Source organism: Anolis sagrei, chromosome 2 (assembly GCF_037176765.1).
Source record: "Anolis sagrei isolate rAnoSag1 chromosome 2, rAnoSag1.mat, whole genome shotgun sequence".
Taxonomy (NCBI): Eukaryota; Metazoa; Chordata; class Lepidosauria; order Squamata; family Dactyloidae; genus Anolis; species Anolis sagrei.
The window spans coordinates 133,985,758-134,004,576 of NC_090022.1; the positions used below are offsets into that span (position 1 = coordinate 133,985,758).

Genomic DNA, 18,819 nt, shown 5'->3' on the forward strand with positions numbered 1-18,819 from the left:
CTCCTTCTTCCAATTTGCAAGTCTCCTTCCTCTAATCTAATCCAGCCTTCTGTATGGTAAATTTAATGTATAAATTATTTTGACTTGAAAGTAGCCTTTTGATCTGAGTATACTTCAGAAAAATTAAATGTTTTGATACATCTATTTCTTTAAGAGCGATCCACAGTTTTTATGAGCTACACAATAAAATGCTTTGCAATAATCTATAAACACAAGTTTCAAATTATTTGATGTGTTCCATTATCCATTCTATGTTTACAATATGATCCCTGGTACTCCACCTGTTTTGGTTATTTCTCCCAAGTATCCTGAGTGCAAAATTTCTGCTTCTCTTGCTGGTTCATCTTCAAATATTTCTCCAAGGAATTGATGGATAGATGAATTAATGAATCTGTCATCCTTTGATCTCTTTTATATAGTTCTTCACTGTATTGTTTCTATATATTTTTTTCTTTCTCCTTGACATGCATTATGTCACCCTGCTGGTCATAGCATCCCCACCCTTGGTTTAAAATTATCTTTGATTTCTCAGATCTCATAGGAGAGGACTTTTGTTATACCTTTTTGTGTTCTTCTATATAGTCAAAGCTTTATCTGAACAATGGCATCCAGGATAGGATTCTGAAAATCCTAATAATTTGAAGGCAGTCTGCGTATCCAGATATGTCAGACTTTCTGCTGGCTTTGTCTTTCAGCTTACAGATTCCATCCACCTCAATCCTTGTACCATAGATAGAGATCCTTTAAAAAATTTGCCCAGAGCAAACTCTTCTTGATCATTTTCAGGTCATTTTAGGGTGCTACTTAGCTGTCGAGGAATGTCCCAGTTTTATGATGAAAGGACGTTACTCCACAGTTCCCCATTTATTATGACTACGCGATAAGCCTTCCAGCAGAATAGGACATGTTGCTGATGGGCCATGAGTGAGTACCTTAAAAAGAAATCCTAATTCATTCCTAGTCAATACCTTTCTTTACATGGGATGTATTGACGATTGAGATACAGTCAGATAATACAAAGCAAACATATATTCATAAGCATTTGAGATGTTTCTAAATGGGCCAAAGACTCAATTCTGTTTTTAGACCACCCTGTTTTAATGCACAGATGTGTGTGTGTGTGCACATGCATTTTCTGTTGAAATAAAATATTTTAATAACCTTTACAGGGCTTTAAAACTCTCTCCAGCTCTAGACCTTCTCAGGATCAATGTGGCCACATCGTTAAATTGTACTCCGTGTGTGGGCCTTGCCAATACTAACATGCAATTTGTATTTTCTTTTCTTTTCAAAATGTAAATTGGGGTGGGCACTTCTATGGAGGCTGTGCTATTTTAACATGAAGTTACTCAGACTTCAAAGGAACGTTCCTCTTAAAGTAGTTCCAAAAATAGTATGAGCTTAGCATTTGACCCCATTTTTCTTGACTCAGTTAATGATCTCCTTTTTAAAAAATGATACCAGAAAGGTAGGACTTATAGCCAAAAGCCAAATAATTTGTATTTTGGTCAGCAGAGGAAATAGCTGCAATAATGTATTTTCCAGATCTCCAATATAATAAATGAGCAGTACTTTGATGCTGCTTCTGATTTCTTTCTATGCTTCTGTCTAGATCTTGGGTGGCCAACATGTGACATTATTGCCATCATTTTTTAAAAGGGAATGTTGTAGTCTTGAAGGTCCGAATATGATACAATCTCAACTTCATCCAACTAGTGCTCACCACTATTTTAGCAACACACCCTTGTTTTATTTACAACAAAAGAGATTCCATCTAAACATAAGGAATGATGTCATGGGAGTCATGGGCGATCACTTATAGCCAAGTATGATTGTCTTTCAGAGGTAAGAGTCTTGACAGTGGGTTCTTAAGTGACAGTGAAGACCTGTTCTGGATCTACATGGTCTTTAACATTGGGGATATAGATTTCCCAATAGAAGGGAGTCACAATAAGATTTTTCTTGGCATGTTTCTTCCTTTTGGCTTTCTATTTGTGCTTCTTCAAAATCCATAGCACAATTGGTAACAGCTGACCTCCAGTTAACAATCCTAGGGTGCCAGGGCTTCCCACTTCTCAGTGTTTAGGCTAGCTTTAAGTCTGTCTTTAAATCTTGTTTGTTATCCACCAACATCTCGTTTTCTGTTCTTGAGCTGAGAGTAAAGTAAGTGCTTTGGGAACAGTGATTGGGCATTCGGACAAGGTGGCTGTTCCAGTTAACATGATGCCTAGAATCATGGCTTCTATGCTGGTAATCTTTCCTTCTTCCAGAATGCTGATGTTGGTCTGCCTGTCTTCTCAAGAGGTTTGCTGTATTATTCGAAGGTAACACTGATGGAATATTTCCAGATGTTGAGAGTGACATTTGTAGATGGTCCATGTCTCATAAACATACAACAGAGATGGAGGTCTCTGAATATCGATCCAAGACTTTTGTTTCTAATTAGACAATTGTACAGCAGTACTGTTTGCCAAATTAGATGCTCTGAGGAAAGCCAGGTAACTTCTAGAATTAGTGCTATATGTGGGTCAAGCAGGACTGCATATTGGCCCCTACTTTGTTTAGCATATTCCTGCATGATTTATCTCAGGCTTTAGCGTTGGTGAATTGTCATACCTCAAGCTCCATTCTACCCATGTTCCCTTACTCTTATATACAGATGATGCTGTGCTATTGTCCCTATCTAGTATCAGCCTCAAATGCTTAATTCATTGCTTTGCCAATTAGAGTGAAATAAATAGAGTGGAAATTAGCTGTTACATCCAAAATTCTCATTGTGCCAAAAAGTGGAAGCCCATATCAGGGGCCACAAAATTGAACAGGTCAAATACTTTTGATACCTTGGTATTTGCTACAGGTGTAACTTGTCATAGCTCCTACAGTGACAAGCAGTAATGGCTTCTGCACATACAAATATTGCAGCAATATATTGTTTTTCCTAAAGTGACTCTTTCAGCAAAGACAACTTGTTCTCCTACCACATCATTAATTCCATATGAGCGTGGAGTCATGGCAGCTTATCTTCACATTTTGATTAATCCTACCCAGAGGAAAAATTTGGTTACTGCAAGATGTAATGTGTTGCCATCAGCTCTTTTGGACGGGAAATATAAAGATGTGGAACATTCTAAAAGGGTTTGTTCTTGTGTCTTGGATTCTGTTGGAACACTTCACCATTCTTCATTTGTAATATGATAACATATGGATGAAATACATGAATTCCATTTTTTCACAATGTTCTCAATTCCAAAGGTGTTATAAAATTTACATCTTCTGAACAACTCTGATACATTCTTTTGTGAGACTGTTGCATGTTTTGTTTTTAAGATTAGTAACTTTTATTAATTCTTTCCTTTTCTCTTCCAACTCTATGATTCTTTGTTGTTAATATATTTATTACATCTAGTCTGATGTGTCAGCATTAGCTGTAGCCAAAAAGAGGCCAAAATTATTCCAGTAGAAAGCCAAAGAGGAGATGCCCAGTTTAGGTAATTAGTTATGCTATTTATTAGGGGGGAAAGTCATTGTTTGTTTTTGGATTTTATGAATGGTCCCATTAGAAAATACATAAGGATATGGGTAAACTTCCATTTCCAACATCCCATGTCCATCCCCTGCAAATCCTACCAATACTTAAAGTTGATCATGATGGGTATGTATGCCAAGTTTGGTCCATATCCATCATCGGTGATGTTCATAGTAGCTCCTGGATGTGAGTGAACTGCAAACTAAACTAAACTGCTAGTCCAAACTATTTCTGTTGCTAATGGGGTTTTGTTTTAACTACCTCAGTCCCCACATGGCCAAGAAGGGAATGGTTGCCTCTGCCAGCACTGAAGTCAAAGAACGTTTCACTTTTGCTGAAATTGAGAGAGCTTGTCCAAAATCACCCAGTGGATTTCCATAGTTGAGCAAGGATTCAAACTCTAGTTTCCAGAATTTTAGTCCAGTGCTCTAACCAATATACCATTATAGCTCTCCATGGGTGCTTTATACATGCCAGTTAGAGCTGCCAGATTATCTTTAACAGTTATATAGAAGGGGGATTTGGGGCAAATATTGCTTGTTACAAGGTTGTATGACAAGCACCACCTGCTGAAATTCCCTTTTCTGCCCAACCACTCTATTGGCAGGCCACAATACAAATATTTTAAAGCATTTGGATGTGGAGGTGCTGAAGCTTAAATAATACACTTCCAAGAACTCCATTTGTCCCATGCCACCCACCAAGTTATAAAAACAACAAGCAGAAAAGCCACTGAGGTGAAATGGAAAAGATTAGTTGTCTAAATAAGTTTTTGTCTTTCTCAGATAGTGGAAAACTGAACTTTTACCCTCTATTTATGACTCATAAATCAAGTTATAATATACATAAGGAAAGATACATAGAAAATTTTCTTAAAGCCATTGGAATAGAAGGGCCCAACACTGTAGGAATACTCTATGTGATAATGGTTATCAGTTGTTCCCAATGAAACTATTGTCATAAATTAGTCATGAAAGTTGCTTATTCCGGTCTTAAAAGAAAACTACAAAGGGTTAGTATTAAAGGTGGTGGGCAGCCATGTAGTAAGGGCCTGTTTCTGGAGATGAGTGATTTTCAGCACTCTTTTATGTATGGCATATGAGTTTTCCATAAATGTTAGCCATAGATTTGTCCACCGTGCAGCAAAAATGTAAGAAAATGGGAGTCTCTTGTTATTTTACCTTTGGGAAGAAGCTTTGGTCCTTGCATCTGCTCATATATATGGGAGAGCTGGCATCTTGATAAGAAAGAAGCAGACAGGACCATGAATACACAATACAGAGTATAAAGGAAAGTGTACCTTGATATCTTAGATGGTTAAACATCCAGGGGACTTTTTCAGTATGTATTTACCTATTGTCCACCAGAAAGCTCCAGACCACAATATTTGGCTGTGATATAAGTGGATAAAATATCTGTTCCTATCCTGTTTATGCCAATAGACTTTTGTCAAACCAGCAAAGCTTATGCTATGTTTGTTTTAATGCTAAGAAAATACAAAATACTAGAAAACCAATTGCATTGTGAGATCAACCAAGAGCATTCCTGCAGCAGACTTCTTTATTATTTATTTATTTATTTATTTGAAACTTTTCTATCCCGATCTTCTCACCTCTGTAGAGGGACTGGGCTTACAGCAAGGATTCAATGCTACTAATACAAGTTAAAACATCATACAACAATACAAGATTAAAATACATATAGATAAAATACATATATACCAAATTGCCAAGGTAAAATCATGTTCAACTCAGTCCACATATGTGGTCACTCACTTTGGTCTGTAATCAGTCTCAGCCATTATTCTTGAAATGCTTCATTCCATAACCAGGATTTCACTAGCCTCCTGAAGGACAAGAGTGAGGGGACAGATCTAATCTTGCTCGGGAGAGAGTTCCATAGCTGAGGGGCTACCACAGAGAAGGCCCTGTCTCTCATTCCCACCAAACGCGCTTGCACTGATTCTTGTCTATGAACCCAATTTTGAGCTGATTCTTGTCTATAAACCCAACACTTCCAGCCATCAGCTGGAAGATTTACACAACAGACTATTTTAGCAAGGAAGGGGAGAATTATTAATGAAAAAATGCTGAAATATTTCTCCATTTTTTAGATCAATAGACTTATTTCCTCTTGCAAATAGAGAGACAACCTTGAGAAAGATTAAAATTCTGCACTTGGTGATGTTAAAAATAACTTGTTTCTCAAAAAGCAGTAATGTTTACTGATAAAATTACATTATGGGGGTTAAATGGGCCCATGTCCCTTTGATATTGTTATTTGATTGCTGAACTAAACTAAAACAATGATCATGTTATGCATTTTGTTTTTGTTTTTTGAAGGGAGCCAGTCCCTTTTTTGTCGTTTGTTTGTGGGTGAACCTTTTGCCTTTTGGCTCAGTCTTTCCCATCTGTGGTTTGTTTTAGTTTTCAGCTGTGACAGTTTTAAAATGTGGTTCAGCGTGGCTAGACAAAGGCATGTGGGAATCCTTGTCTCTTTGACATGCTGCAAGCAAGTGAGCTCAAAAAGGTGCCCCCAGCCTCCTGGGAGCAAAGATCTGTATCATATAGTTAGGATTTTATTCCACCCTGCTTCCTTTCTTTCGCCTGTCCTATGTCAGAATTCACAGTAAAATGGAGAAAGATCAGTTGGGGACGGCGGGGGGGGGGGGGGGGGAGCCCTTGCGTGCTAAGGCAGCTGAGTTTAACAGGTAGGGCAGGTATGGGGAAGTGCTCAAGGCTTACCGCAGGACTCCTTCCCACCTGCAGACTCCGATCAAACACCTTGACAGGCAACCGGAGTGGGAAGCCATGATGTAATTGTAGGAACCCAAAACAATTGGCCCTTTCATGGCAAGACGATAACAATCAAAACAGTATGTTAAGGGCCCTGCCATGCAAGAATACACATGCACATTATACACTGCAGGGAATTGAGAGCCAGAGTGAAAAGGGGCTTGTTAAGAATATGTAGCCTACTTTCATAATCGGTCTGTCAAAGAATAGGCCCTTCAAAACAAGGCTTTAGGCTTAAAGAAAGCTTTCTGTGCCTTGACCTTGCAAATATGAAGAGAGGCCAATTTCTTTCTTTTCAATTTAAAAGAAAAAGAAAAGAAAACCACAGATTTCCAGGGTGAAATATGCCAATTGGCAGATAAGCTATGTAGGTTGCAGGGTTTGGTATATAAGTTTCAATTTAGGACAAGATCACAGAAAAGAGAAAAGACTTTTATTGGAAGCAGTGTCAAAATCATTCTTCTTCCAATACTGTTTTACTAACCAGATGGTTGTGTAGAAGAGATGGCAGAATGGAATTGCTCAGTGCTTTATCTCCTTAGTATAGAATAGAGATTTTTCAGTATTTGTAATAATTATTTTCTTTCCTCTAAAATTTTCTTCTTTGGCATTAGTGATAATATTGTCATTGTAGTTATACAATATTTCCTTTTCAGTACATGGTGGGTTCTATTTTCATAGATCAGGATTTCTTGACCTGCAGACTGCAGCATCCCACCCCCATCTGAGGAGTTAATGGACACATTTCAGAGGGATTGTGAACCTAGATGGGAAAATTACATCTTTCTTTTCACTAACTACAATTTAGCAATTCCTTCAATGTAGGCAACAAGCCACAGTAGTATTTGTAACAACTCTGTGTATACTTCAGGAGAGAATGCTTCTAGAACATGGACATACAGCCCGAAAACCTACAACAACCTCTGACTGTGCCGCTATTGGAAATCACAAATAATTTCATAGCTGCTTTATGTTTCTTGAAATATTGTTTTATACTCATATGTTTTGCAAAATTATTATAAATTTGAAAAGGGAATGATGGTTATGGACCCAGAGTTACTCTGCGAGGGATTCTGTAGGCTGGAGCAGACAGCCAAAACGGGCTGTAGTATAAAAAATGTTAAAGTACTCTTGACTTAGAAATTACATTTTAAAGTGATTGTCACAAAGCTACTAAAGCTGATGATCAAATTTCCAAATGGATTGAGTTTTAGAGAAATATGATCACCTGTACTAGTGTTGGAAAGCGGTTTGTATATTTATTGTGTGGAGGCTTTGTGTCTTCTGTTATAGATGGTATAAATGACACTGAGACTTTACCTAACATCACTGAGTGGGTGACTCAACAGAAAAATCCCTAAACCAGAAGACAGTAGTCCTAAAATTTCTGCATTTTCAATAAAGATATGTTAAATTCAGTAAAACCAAAATTCTGTTTTACCAAATTCAGTTCAAAATATGAATTTCTATTTGCCTAAAAAGTTAAGTGCTTTTGAGCTTTTGATTTGTTGATTGTTTTGATTTTGGCAGCTTTCAGATGTGTGATCTACTAAGTTGATAGGGTCGCCATAAGTTGGACACAGCTTCAAGGCACAGTGACAGCCACAACTTCTTAACAGTCAATTGTATGTTATACAACCAGGAGGAAGAGATGTGTGACCCTTCATATGTTTACTGGAATCCATCTCTCATCAGCTATGCTAGCACAACCAGTCCTAAGAGATTATGGGAAGTGAACTCCAACAACACTGGAGGGCCAAAACCTCATTGTCTCATTCTGGTTAAAATGCTATCAGCTTCTCACCCCCTACAAACACACACACAGTGTTGCTTATGATATGATACAACATTAATTTCATATACTGCCAACTCTTGCATGTCAGTGGTTTTCAAACAACCTTTCTGGAAACCTTGAGCTTAATTGGGATGCCTCAATTGGCAGGAGTGCTGAAAGACAACGTGCTCATACTTTAGTGATTTTCCTCTGCCATGGAGAGCCATAGTTCGCAGTAAGTAATAATGATACCCAACTTGACTCTGTATGAATTCACTGTACATGTAGGCATCATTCTTGTTTTTGTTTCCCATTTTCTTTTGGTAGTTTGACATTTCAATCTAGTTTGTGAGATTAAGGTGGCCATTCCCCAAAAAGGTAGTCTTAAGTTGACTCTGCCTATAGAAGGAGGTGGCATCATAAAGATGAAGGTTTTCGGGCTGTATGTCCATGTTCTAGAAGCATTATCTCCTGAAGTATACACAGAGTTGTTAAGCTCCATGCTAGGTTAAATTCATAACATACAGAAAAGCCTCTAGTCTTTTCATTTACTTCCTAGGAAGTCATAAAAGATGGTGATGATTTGAAGGCACACAGCAACAACAACAACAGTAATCCAATCTTGACCAGGGCCACTGTTTGTGGACTGGTGACAATTTCAATCTTCTGCTTCCTGGCTTCCCCCAGGAACTTCTTCTACAGAAGTTACAAAAAAGTAGAGAGGAGAGAGCTTCCATTGTTCCCAGTGACTGTATGTTTGTGTGTTTTAGCACTAGATGTGGAGTGCAGGTACAACTAGGGTAAATTGGTTGGGAGAAAGGTTAAATCTCTGGAACCTGCATAAGACCTTGTGTCCTTGGGTGTGTCTTCAAGTTGCTTGTTGATGTATGCTGACCCTATGAATTTCATAGTATTTTCTTTGGTAAAAAGTACCTAGGAGTGGGTTTGGAAGTTCCTTTCTCTGAAATATAAACTGGTATTTGTGTGGGTCCTCCACCTAAGTAGGAACCAAGCCTGATCTTGCTTAGCTGTGCCTGCAGGGTATTTAGGTCCTTTACATAGACATACACAGATAGTCAGCTGTATGCTTCTTTTTTAACATGACATGTGGTCTAACCGAAAAGAAAAATGGCAATTTTCTCCCATCTAAAGGTAAAGGTTTTTAACAGCAGACATCTGGCCTTGTTCACACAAAGGGAAGTGTATCATAGCTGCCTCCAAGGCCACAAGATGTCTTGTTCAAATCTTCTTTTCCAAGCCAAGAAGGATTGCTTGAACTCAGCCACTTTGTGATTTGACTTCTCAGTAAAGCAAAGTAAAGAAGCATCTCTGAGGCTTTGATGTTAATCAGCAGTTGTTTTTATAGTGATTGTAAAAGGATAATGTTGATGCAAATTGTGTCATTCCAAGCCAGTGAGATCTCCCCAGCGAATCAGACAAAGATTCTTCTTGTGTATTATTTTTAGAATTTGCATGCCAAGAGAAACCAGAGCATAACAGGGGGCTGCGTTTATGAAGACTTTCTGTTTTCTTTTGTGGCTTTTCATCTCATGGGAAAGTTCCTTGGAAGACCCATGGATTCATTCTATGTCTGTTGGATTCTTCTCTGTATAGACTCAGATCATTCTGCATGTGAAAGTGCTTAGGAACAGCAAAAAGCAAATAGTTTTTTAACATGCATCACATTGAGTAGTTTCTTTTTTAGACAGGATAGAGAATAAGGGTTTTTTAAATTAAGAGCTATATCCTGCATTTAAGAGAGATTTTGTTTCTGGGTATTTCCTCTGGTTTGGGTGTTTCTTGTGGTTTTGGCTAGTATGCACTGTAAAAGCAAAAATACCTCCTGATAATATTTGAGATTAATCATCTTCCAAAGGGTATCTCCAAATTTCCGGAATGCCTGGGATGGGCATTCCTGAGTTGTTAAGCATGAAACCTTAATAAATCAATGTGATTTTCCCCCACAAACCCCTTAAAACTAAAATCTCCCACATACTTACTTGGGGATACATGTCATTGAACATCACATAATTAATTCTGAACAGATATAAATTGTTCACATTGTAGGACACTTGCAAGCTAACAGGTATAATAATGGGATGCTGCACTTTATTTTCAATGGCCAATAATAATGCACATAGATTACATTTTTTTAAAATGTCTTAACATTTTCCATGAACAGATACTACACTTGATCTTAGCCAAAAGACTGAGAAGCGCCCATATAAACATTTTCCATGGATATATTGATTCTAGATTTAGTCTAGTTTCTTTCTTTTCTTGTTCCTTTGTGTGCACCTGATCCACTCAGCCTTTCTTTACAAAGTTAAACATCAACACCCAAACAAACGTTTACTTGAGGTTTTTAAGGCAGGCAAAGCAAAGTAGGGTTAGGATAAGCTTTGCCTTCTCGTGGGGGGAAGGTGTCACTGCAGTCTTGTGCTTCCTTTTTGCACAGATCCCTCCATTCACACTTCTCTCTCCCACCCATTAATTTGTTGTGGTTGGGGCTAGTAATAGCTGCTTTGTGCTCAGGAGAGGCGAAAGGAGGGGTCGGGAAGCTGGTAGACAGCAGCTCTACTGTTTCCTCAAAGAGATGTTTTTCCTTCTCTCTTTTGCTTCTGTGTCTCCTCCTTTCTCCCCCTTATTGTAACAGCCTGTCCTCCTGGGTAAGAAAATTCACAGCCGTGCCTTCCTCCTTTCTCAGCCGCTTAAAAAGTTTAAACAATTCCAAGAAGTTCTCTCTCTCCCCCATCTCCAATTGCTAGTCTTATTTTACTAAGAGGAAACAAGTGTTTAATGTATCAGAAAGAGATCTTTCTTGCAGCTGCTGAAGTTTCTCAGACTGAAAAATGAAGGTAGTCTTTGTTGAGGAGATTTGATCCTCCTGGAAGGGAGAGGACAGAGGGCACAGAAGGAGGCTCTGCCGCTTCCCAGCTACGCAGTTTAGGGAAAATCAACTCCTCAACACCAATAAATGTTAGTAGTTACCACTGGCTGGTAGAAGAAAGGCTGGATAAACTGCCCCTCATCTTGCCAGTTGTCCCAGTTGAGCAATGTGCTGAATCAAGGCCCCAGTGAAGTATGCACACATCTACAAACCTTTGATAGATAGACAGGCAAACCAACAGCACATCTGAAAAGCTTGTTCTGGGTGCAAAATATATATTTATTGGACTGATTAATGAACAGAACCTTATACATATCTATTAGCAAAACCTTTGGCTTTCTCCCCCCCCCCTTTTTTTACAACCCCACTGCTTTATGTGCTCTCCCTCATAAATAATCTGCTCCTCCTTATCTCACCCTGAGTTTTAGTGTTTTATCCTGCACATGCAGCCCGCTCAATGTCATTGTAATTGTGGATATTGATTTTTATATTTTGTATTCATGTTTTTTGTTTTTTATTGCGTTGTTGTTGTTGTTGTGTGTGTGTTTTATTTATTGTAACTGTTGCTTGGGCTTGGGGGAGATGGTGGCGGGGCATAAATAAAGTTTATTATTATTATTATTATTATTATTATTATTATTATTATTATTCAATTGCTCAAAATAAAAATGAGCTGTATTCAAAGTAACTGTTTCAGGTCCCCCATTGCCAACACATTCAAGTGAATGATCATGTTTTGCATTATCTTTGGGGCTGATAGTATGCAGTGTCCTGTGAAGCCAAAAATTCTCCCTCAAATCCAAAGTACTTGAAAGAGGTGGCACCTGATTTTTAGACACAGAAAAATCAGAGAGGCTGCAATGCTCCACATTGAAATGTCTTGTCCCTGGTCGCTCAAGTATCTCAGTCGGGATGGCAAACATATTCTTCCTTAAATGTGTATATCAAAGGTTTTCATCAATTCCGAACACTCTGTACTCCACACTTTTAAATGCATAAATGTGGCAAGGTTTAGTGTCACAGGTGATGATATATACAATAGGACATCACAGATAATGATGATATTTCTGTTTAGTTACATGAACTATACACCAAGTGATTAATCTTAATCTTCCTCCTCCAATAGTTAACAGCACTGCTCAAATCAGTGTTAGTATCAACTGCATACACTTATATGCTTATAGACACTGGTCTTATTATTTTCCACAAGTTGTTTCCCAAGCTAAGTTAGGGTACATTTGTGTTAAAAAGGAGAATGCGAAACTGACTTAGCTTCCCCTCTGTCTAGTAGTTTTGTGTGTTCATCCTTTTCTCCACCCTGACATTATTATAGGGTGCATTTATTTAGCAAGCATGGAGGAGTTGTTCTCTCTAACATGTTTTTTGAGTTGTTGTTCTGCTGTGTTGGGCTTTGGTTTGTTATCAGTATTTTCTTTTCAAGACAAGGTGCATTGACACTGACATATCACAATTGTTTTTCCATGATGTTTTGCTTCCCTGGAGTACTTTGTCTTCTGGAAAGATGCATATGGCCCTAACACCATTAATCTTATTTGGATGTCTCTTCCTCAAAAACCAGAAAAGAGAAGATTATTGCAGCCCAATCAGCTCCCATACAGTTTGTGATTCTTCTCTTAGCTACAGTTTTCACAAAGCTTCAGGGAAGTCCATAATTTATGATTTGTGTAGGAAGAGTAGACAAGGTGTGTACTTTGTCAAGTTCAATCAAGGTTATAAACAGATGGAGCACTGTCCCTTGTCTTCTGTTTAGCTCTACTAACATACCAAGGAGAACACACAGCTCTAGGGTGTGGCATTTGCTCCACTGACATAGTGTCAAAGTTATCTTCACATAGGCGAAAAGAAGTCTGTGTCTAGATGCCATTCTAGCTGAGACAATGGGGATCATATCTGCAGGAGCTCCACTTATATTTTAGAGCACCTGCACATCAGGCAAACGGTACCAAATTTCTAGTTGTGAGTGAACAGTGACTGACTAAGGACATCATCCAATGGGTTTAAGGCACTGTTTCTATGTGCTTTGGAAATGGAGACACATGGGAGTCCTATGGAGTCTCATCACATTACACAAGGGCAAATCTGGTGGGAATCCTTGGGACCCCATTTCCCCAACGCATGGAAATGGAGCCTACAAGCCATCTTCAGGAGTCAAGTTTTGCCCAACTCCAAATTGTAGAAAGTGGGGAAAAGGCATGGTAAGGACGTACAGTGGTTGAACATCTGAGAAATTGGGGAAAGATTGGTGAGAACAGGATAAGATTATTTCCTCTGCTTTCCCCCGCTTTCCCCCCATGCATGGGATGAGGTCATTCCAAGTTATCACTAATGAAACACTTTTCTTTGGTTCTGAGAGCTGTAACTGCCACCTTGTGTCTATGTTGTGGGTCACTGGGCTAGGTGGTGCTGATGAAATGTTGTTACATGATGCCACCAGAGAGTGGTAGCATAAAAGGGTTACTATAGAGAGAGGTGGAAACTTTTCAGCAGAGCTTTGAAAACAATAGCAATGTTTGAGCCATTGGGTTTTTTAAGCCTTGATGTGATCAGTAAATTCCATCACATGGAGAAAAGCAATAAGGGAAGCTTTGTTCCCTTTTAAATCCAGTTTAGAAGATTCTTTCATGAGAGAATGAATCCCTTTTTAATATTTTTGCAGATGTAGATCCAGCAGATGTAGATCCGATAGTCTAATAACCTACACCAGGGGACCTCACAGTTTTGTAACCAACACCTGAGCAGCACACATGCCAAGAATTTTATGTAACATGTAGTCTGCCTCATGTACCCACATATGCTGAAATAAACTGAAACTCACATGTGCATTTGAAAATCACCAGTAAATCTGATGAATTCACCTTTAAGTTAATAAAAAGTACTAGACTGAATTTGTTAACGGCTTTTGTATCCTTGTAGCATTTTAAACTCCATGGCAATTTAAAGGAAAGTACAGGGTGAGGCAGCATAACTTCTTTTTTTTTTAAAATGCGCGCCATTCAGTCGGTTGAAGACGTAGCAGAGCGCTAGTGATCTCGTTCAAGAGGTGGGAGTATAAAGTTTTGTCCTGACACAGTTCAGTCGCCATCATGCGTTGGAACAATGAGGAGCGTTCTTTTGCCATTGAGGCCTACTTTTCAAGCGGATTTGGAGTGGCCGGCCCGCTCCCCAGATTTGGCCCCTTGTGATTTTTTTCTATGAAATCCCGTGTTTATGTGAACCGTCCAAAGACCCTACAAGATTTGAAGGCCAACATCCAGGAAGAAATTGCCAACATAACGCCTGCTATGCTGGCAAGAGTCATGACAAACGCCAGAAATCGGTTTACTCAGTGTATGGAGAATGGGGGACGTCACCTACCTAATTTGATCTTCAAAACTACGTAAAACAAAACTTTAGGTATATGCCTACATTATAAAAAAAATTCTGATTCATACAATGGGTTTTATTAAGTTTTGAAAAAAGAAAGTTATGCTGCCTCACCCTGTATTTGTGGTGTTTCTATGTTTGGATGTGAAAGCTGGACAGTGAAGAAAACGGATAGGAACAAAATCAACTCCTTTGAAATAGAGAAGGGTTCTGTGGGCAACCTGGACTGCTAAAAAGGCAAACAAATGGGTTCTAGAGCAATACCCAGATAGTATTTTTATAACACAAGATTTCCCTTCTTAATTTTTTTCTTAATGAAAACTTAGATATCTCGCCTTTTAAAGCACATGCAAAGTTTTAGATCAATATGCTATTATATCTTATACAGTCTTACTAATATGATGCTGATGTCCCAAGAGTGTTGGATATTGGAAGCGTTTGACAGATTTTACTTTTTTTTCTGTTGAACTGTCCAATGAATTGTTGTTTGTTTGCTGGAACTATTACTTCTCTAAAATTAAATAAATATGTCTTCTAAAAAAGACATTCCTATTGGGTTGCTGTGAGTTTTCTGAGCTGTATTGCCATGTTCCAGAAGCATTTTCTCCTGACATTTTTCCTACATCTATGGCAGGTATTCTCAGAGGATGTGAGGATGCCTGCCATAGATGTGGGTGAAACTTCAGGAGGGAATGCATCTGGAACATGGCCATACAGCCCGGAAAATTCATAGCAACCCAGTGTTTCTGGCCATGAAAACCTTCGACAAGACATTCCTGTTGTTCAGAGACATGGTAGTCGAGATTTGAAATGTGCAAGGCAATGCTGAATAAGAATGGAAAGACAAAGCAGATATATACTGCACAGGGTTTTTTTTAATGCTTTGAAAGTCTTTATTCATTTATCCTCCCAATAAGCCTGCAAGGTAGATTAGACTTGAGAGATCATCCTGACTTGCCTGAGCCCACCCAGTGAGTTTTGTGGTTGAGATTACAATCTGGATTTCTCACCTTAAATTTCAATATTGTACCTACACAACCACATTGCCCTCTTCCTGCCACCAGGAATAAAAAGTGTTCATTGTTTAAATGCAACACAGCACTTCTATGACCTTTGAATCTGTTTTAAGGACAATTAAACCTTGTTGATTAGATACTCCCTAAGCAAGTAGTTTGATTGCTTTCATAATCAGCTGTAGTTTCTATTTGAGTTTTGTTTGTGCTCATCAGTTTCTCCACAATAAGCAGGATATTAATAGTCTTAATTAAGTCTGTTGTATAGAATGATTGGGAGTGCATCTATATTTATAGCACCTTCTTATAGGATCCTGGAGTTTTTTACTTGGGCAAGTACTTTGAATTTTCTATGGAAGAGCTCTGATGCCCTCCTCTGAACTACAACAGAAAATGCCAACCATTTAACAGACTACAAATCCAAAGATCCCATAGGATACATGGCAATTAAAGGAGGATCAAACTGATATAATTGTGTAGTTCAGTGTTTCCTAAATTTTAGTCTTCCAGAAGTTTTGGACTTCAGGTCCCAGAAATCCCTACCTTTGGCCAAGATGGGGAATGCCTGGCTCGATAGCAGTACGTGTGAAAAAGATCTTAGAATCCTTGTGGACAACAATTTAAATATGAGCCAATAATGTCATGCAGCAGCTTAAAAAAACGATTAGATTTTGGCCTGCATAAATAGGAGTATAGTGTCTAGATCCAAGGAAATCACGCTACCCCTCTATTCTGCCTTAGACCACACCTGGAATACTGTGTTCAGTTCTGGGCACCACAATTGAAGAGAGATATTGACAAGCTGGACCCTCCAGAGGAGGGTGGCTAAAATGATCAAGGGTCTGGGGAACAAACACTGTAAGGAGCGACTTAAAGAGCTGAACATGTTTAGCCTGCAGAAGAGAAGACTGAGAGGAGACATGATGAGAGCGTGTATAAATATGTGAGGGGAAGTCATAGGGAGGAGGGAGCAAACTTGTGCTTCTGTCCTGGAGATTAGGACGAGAAACAATGGCTTCAAATGACAGGAAAGGAGGTTCCACCTGAACATAAGGAAGAACTTCCTAACTGTGAGAGCTGTTCAGCACTGGAACTCTCTGCCCCAGAGTGTGGTGGAGGCTCCTTCTTTGGAGGCTTTTAAGCAGAGGCTGGATGGCCATCTGTTGGGGGTGCTTTGAATGTGTAGAAGATCCAGCCCTAATGGTTTCATATTCTGTAAATCAGTTTCCTAACTCACAGTTCATCTGATGTGAACACGGCTGTCCTCATTTAGAATCACAGAATCATGGAATCATAAAAGTTGAAAGGAACCACTTGGACCATCTGGTCTAACCTCCTGCTATGCAGGAAAAGCACAATTAAAGCACCCCCAACAGATGGTCACCCAACCTCTGTTGACCTCCCCCCCCCAAGAAAAAGAACCTCCTGTTACACTCCGAGGCAGTGAGTTCCATTGTTGAACAGCTCTTATGGTCAGGAAATCCTTCCTAATCTTCAGGTGGAATCTCCTTTCCTGTAATTTGAATACATTACTTCCTAGTCTCCAGGGCAGCAGGAAACAAGCCTGCTTCCTCTTACTTGTGCAATCCAACTGAACCATGAGTGCCTTTTTTGGATTTAAAAGTGCCCTGTAAAGCTGTAAGACCGTAAAGCTGCTTAGCAAGGTGGCAAAAACCAACAATAAAATGTTTTTTGCAAAGCAAAGACAAACAGAAGAGATTAGCTGCAAAGATTTATTCTTTTCTTATTTGATGGTGGCTTTTAACATCTCATTGGGACCTGCAAGGACAGGCACTGGGGCAGAGGCATCTCTCAGTTGCTTTTACCCTTAACATGTTCTGCAAACAGGATGACTCCTGTGGCACAGGGACAACTAGCCCTTTCCCTTTGAGAGACTTTGCACCACTCCTGCTTGAGAAACGGGTGAAGTTTCTGAAGATGGGAACCTGTTTTAGCAGTGAAAGATCCCATCTGGACTCTACCATTAGTTTGGGCAAAGAGTTTGCTAGAGAGGAAACCATTTCACTTAGTTGAGGTGGACATTGGGGCACGACATCTTTCTTCTTTTCAGTAATTAAAGAACTCAGAGACTAGTAGGATATGTCACAGTTTGTTGACATTTTGTCTTTTTGCCAACAAGCAGAAGTTTCTTGCTTGTTGGCAAAATCATGGTCTGTAAAACCCTGCAAATCGCATGGCATCTCCAAAAGTCAAGAGGTGACTTCAGGGCATAGACACACATACACACAATAAATCATACTCTGTGGTGTTGCGGTTAAACAAACGTGATTTGTTTAAACCATGGTTCACCAAGATATCTGAACCCGAGGTTTGCCCATAGCTTGTTGTCCCTGCTGTGTGAAACAGAAATTGCCAAACGGGGCAGGAGATGGAGAAATCACATCCATGGTTTGTTTGGTGACCTATTGGCAATTTATTTAGCTGCCTTCCATGAGATAAAGCCATCTTTGACACAAGTTGTGAAACCATGAAAACAGTCCATGAAAGGATGTGAATCTTTGATTATGTTTTCTCACGTGTGAGAATGAATACTTTTTCTCCCTGTTGTGAAAGAAAACTAATTCTTAAAATATTACGCTTGCACATTATACAAAATATCACAATACAGTTAGAAATCATTATTTACAATTTTGCAGTCCCATCCATCTTTTCTCTCCTACCCAAGTGACAAATCTTTACAGACTACTTCTCTGTCATGCATCTAACTAGTAAATTATTCTCTGCTCTATCAACTGATTTTATTACTATCACACAAGCCAACAAAATCATCAGAAATGAGAGTAGTAGAGTTTAAATCATTTTTATGCTGATTTTAAATATATCTGTATTTTTTTCCATCACGCCAACTGTTTTAAATATGGCGAATGGTTCATTACAGCGGACTACTGTGAAGTCATTTCACATAATATTTGTGTAACACAAGCCAACAAGTATTTTCAGAATCTAATTAACCACAAGCCAATAAGTATTTTTTTTTATCAGATACGGTTTTAGGTCATTCTTCTAGAATTCAGATCTGTGTTTATTTTTTCTCTATCATGTGTAGTTTTGTGATTACGCACTAATATCAATTAGATTGTTCCCCATGTGTATGGTGTTTTTTTTGCGGGGGTGGGGGGTGGGGAGGTGTTTTTATTTATGCAGAAAATATCAGGATGGTAAATTGCTTCTTAAATACCAAGGAAAAACTTCACTATATTTTGTGTTATTTCTTGAGATTTAGGAAACTATGGTAAGATTCTTGTATTTGTGGAACTGACATTTCTTTAATACTTTTTAGGTCTTTCAACACATAATATTAGTTCTATGATGCTCTTGCACCAGAAATCCTTCATTTCAACAGGGTTATCTATTATCTGCAGATTCGGGAATGTATTCCCTCTAGATACAGTGATACTATGTGTTTCATCAGGGAA

General features: G+C 38.8%; 1 protein-coding gene and 1 pseudogene across 2 annotated transcripts in view; one reads left to right on the top strand and one right to left on the bottom strand.

Annotated features, from left to right (window-relative positions):
- SLC39A11 (solute carrier family 39 member 11) overlaps positions 1 to 18,819 on the top strand; it is a 339,314-nt gene that overhangs the window by 310,562 nt on the left and 9,933 nt on the right. The gene's annotated exons all lie outside the window — the stretch shown is intronic.
- Positions 10,143 to 10,316, bottom strand: LOC132769519 (U2 spliceosomal RNA; annotated as a pseudogene).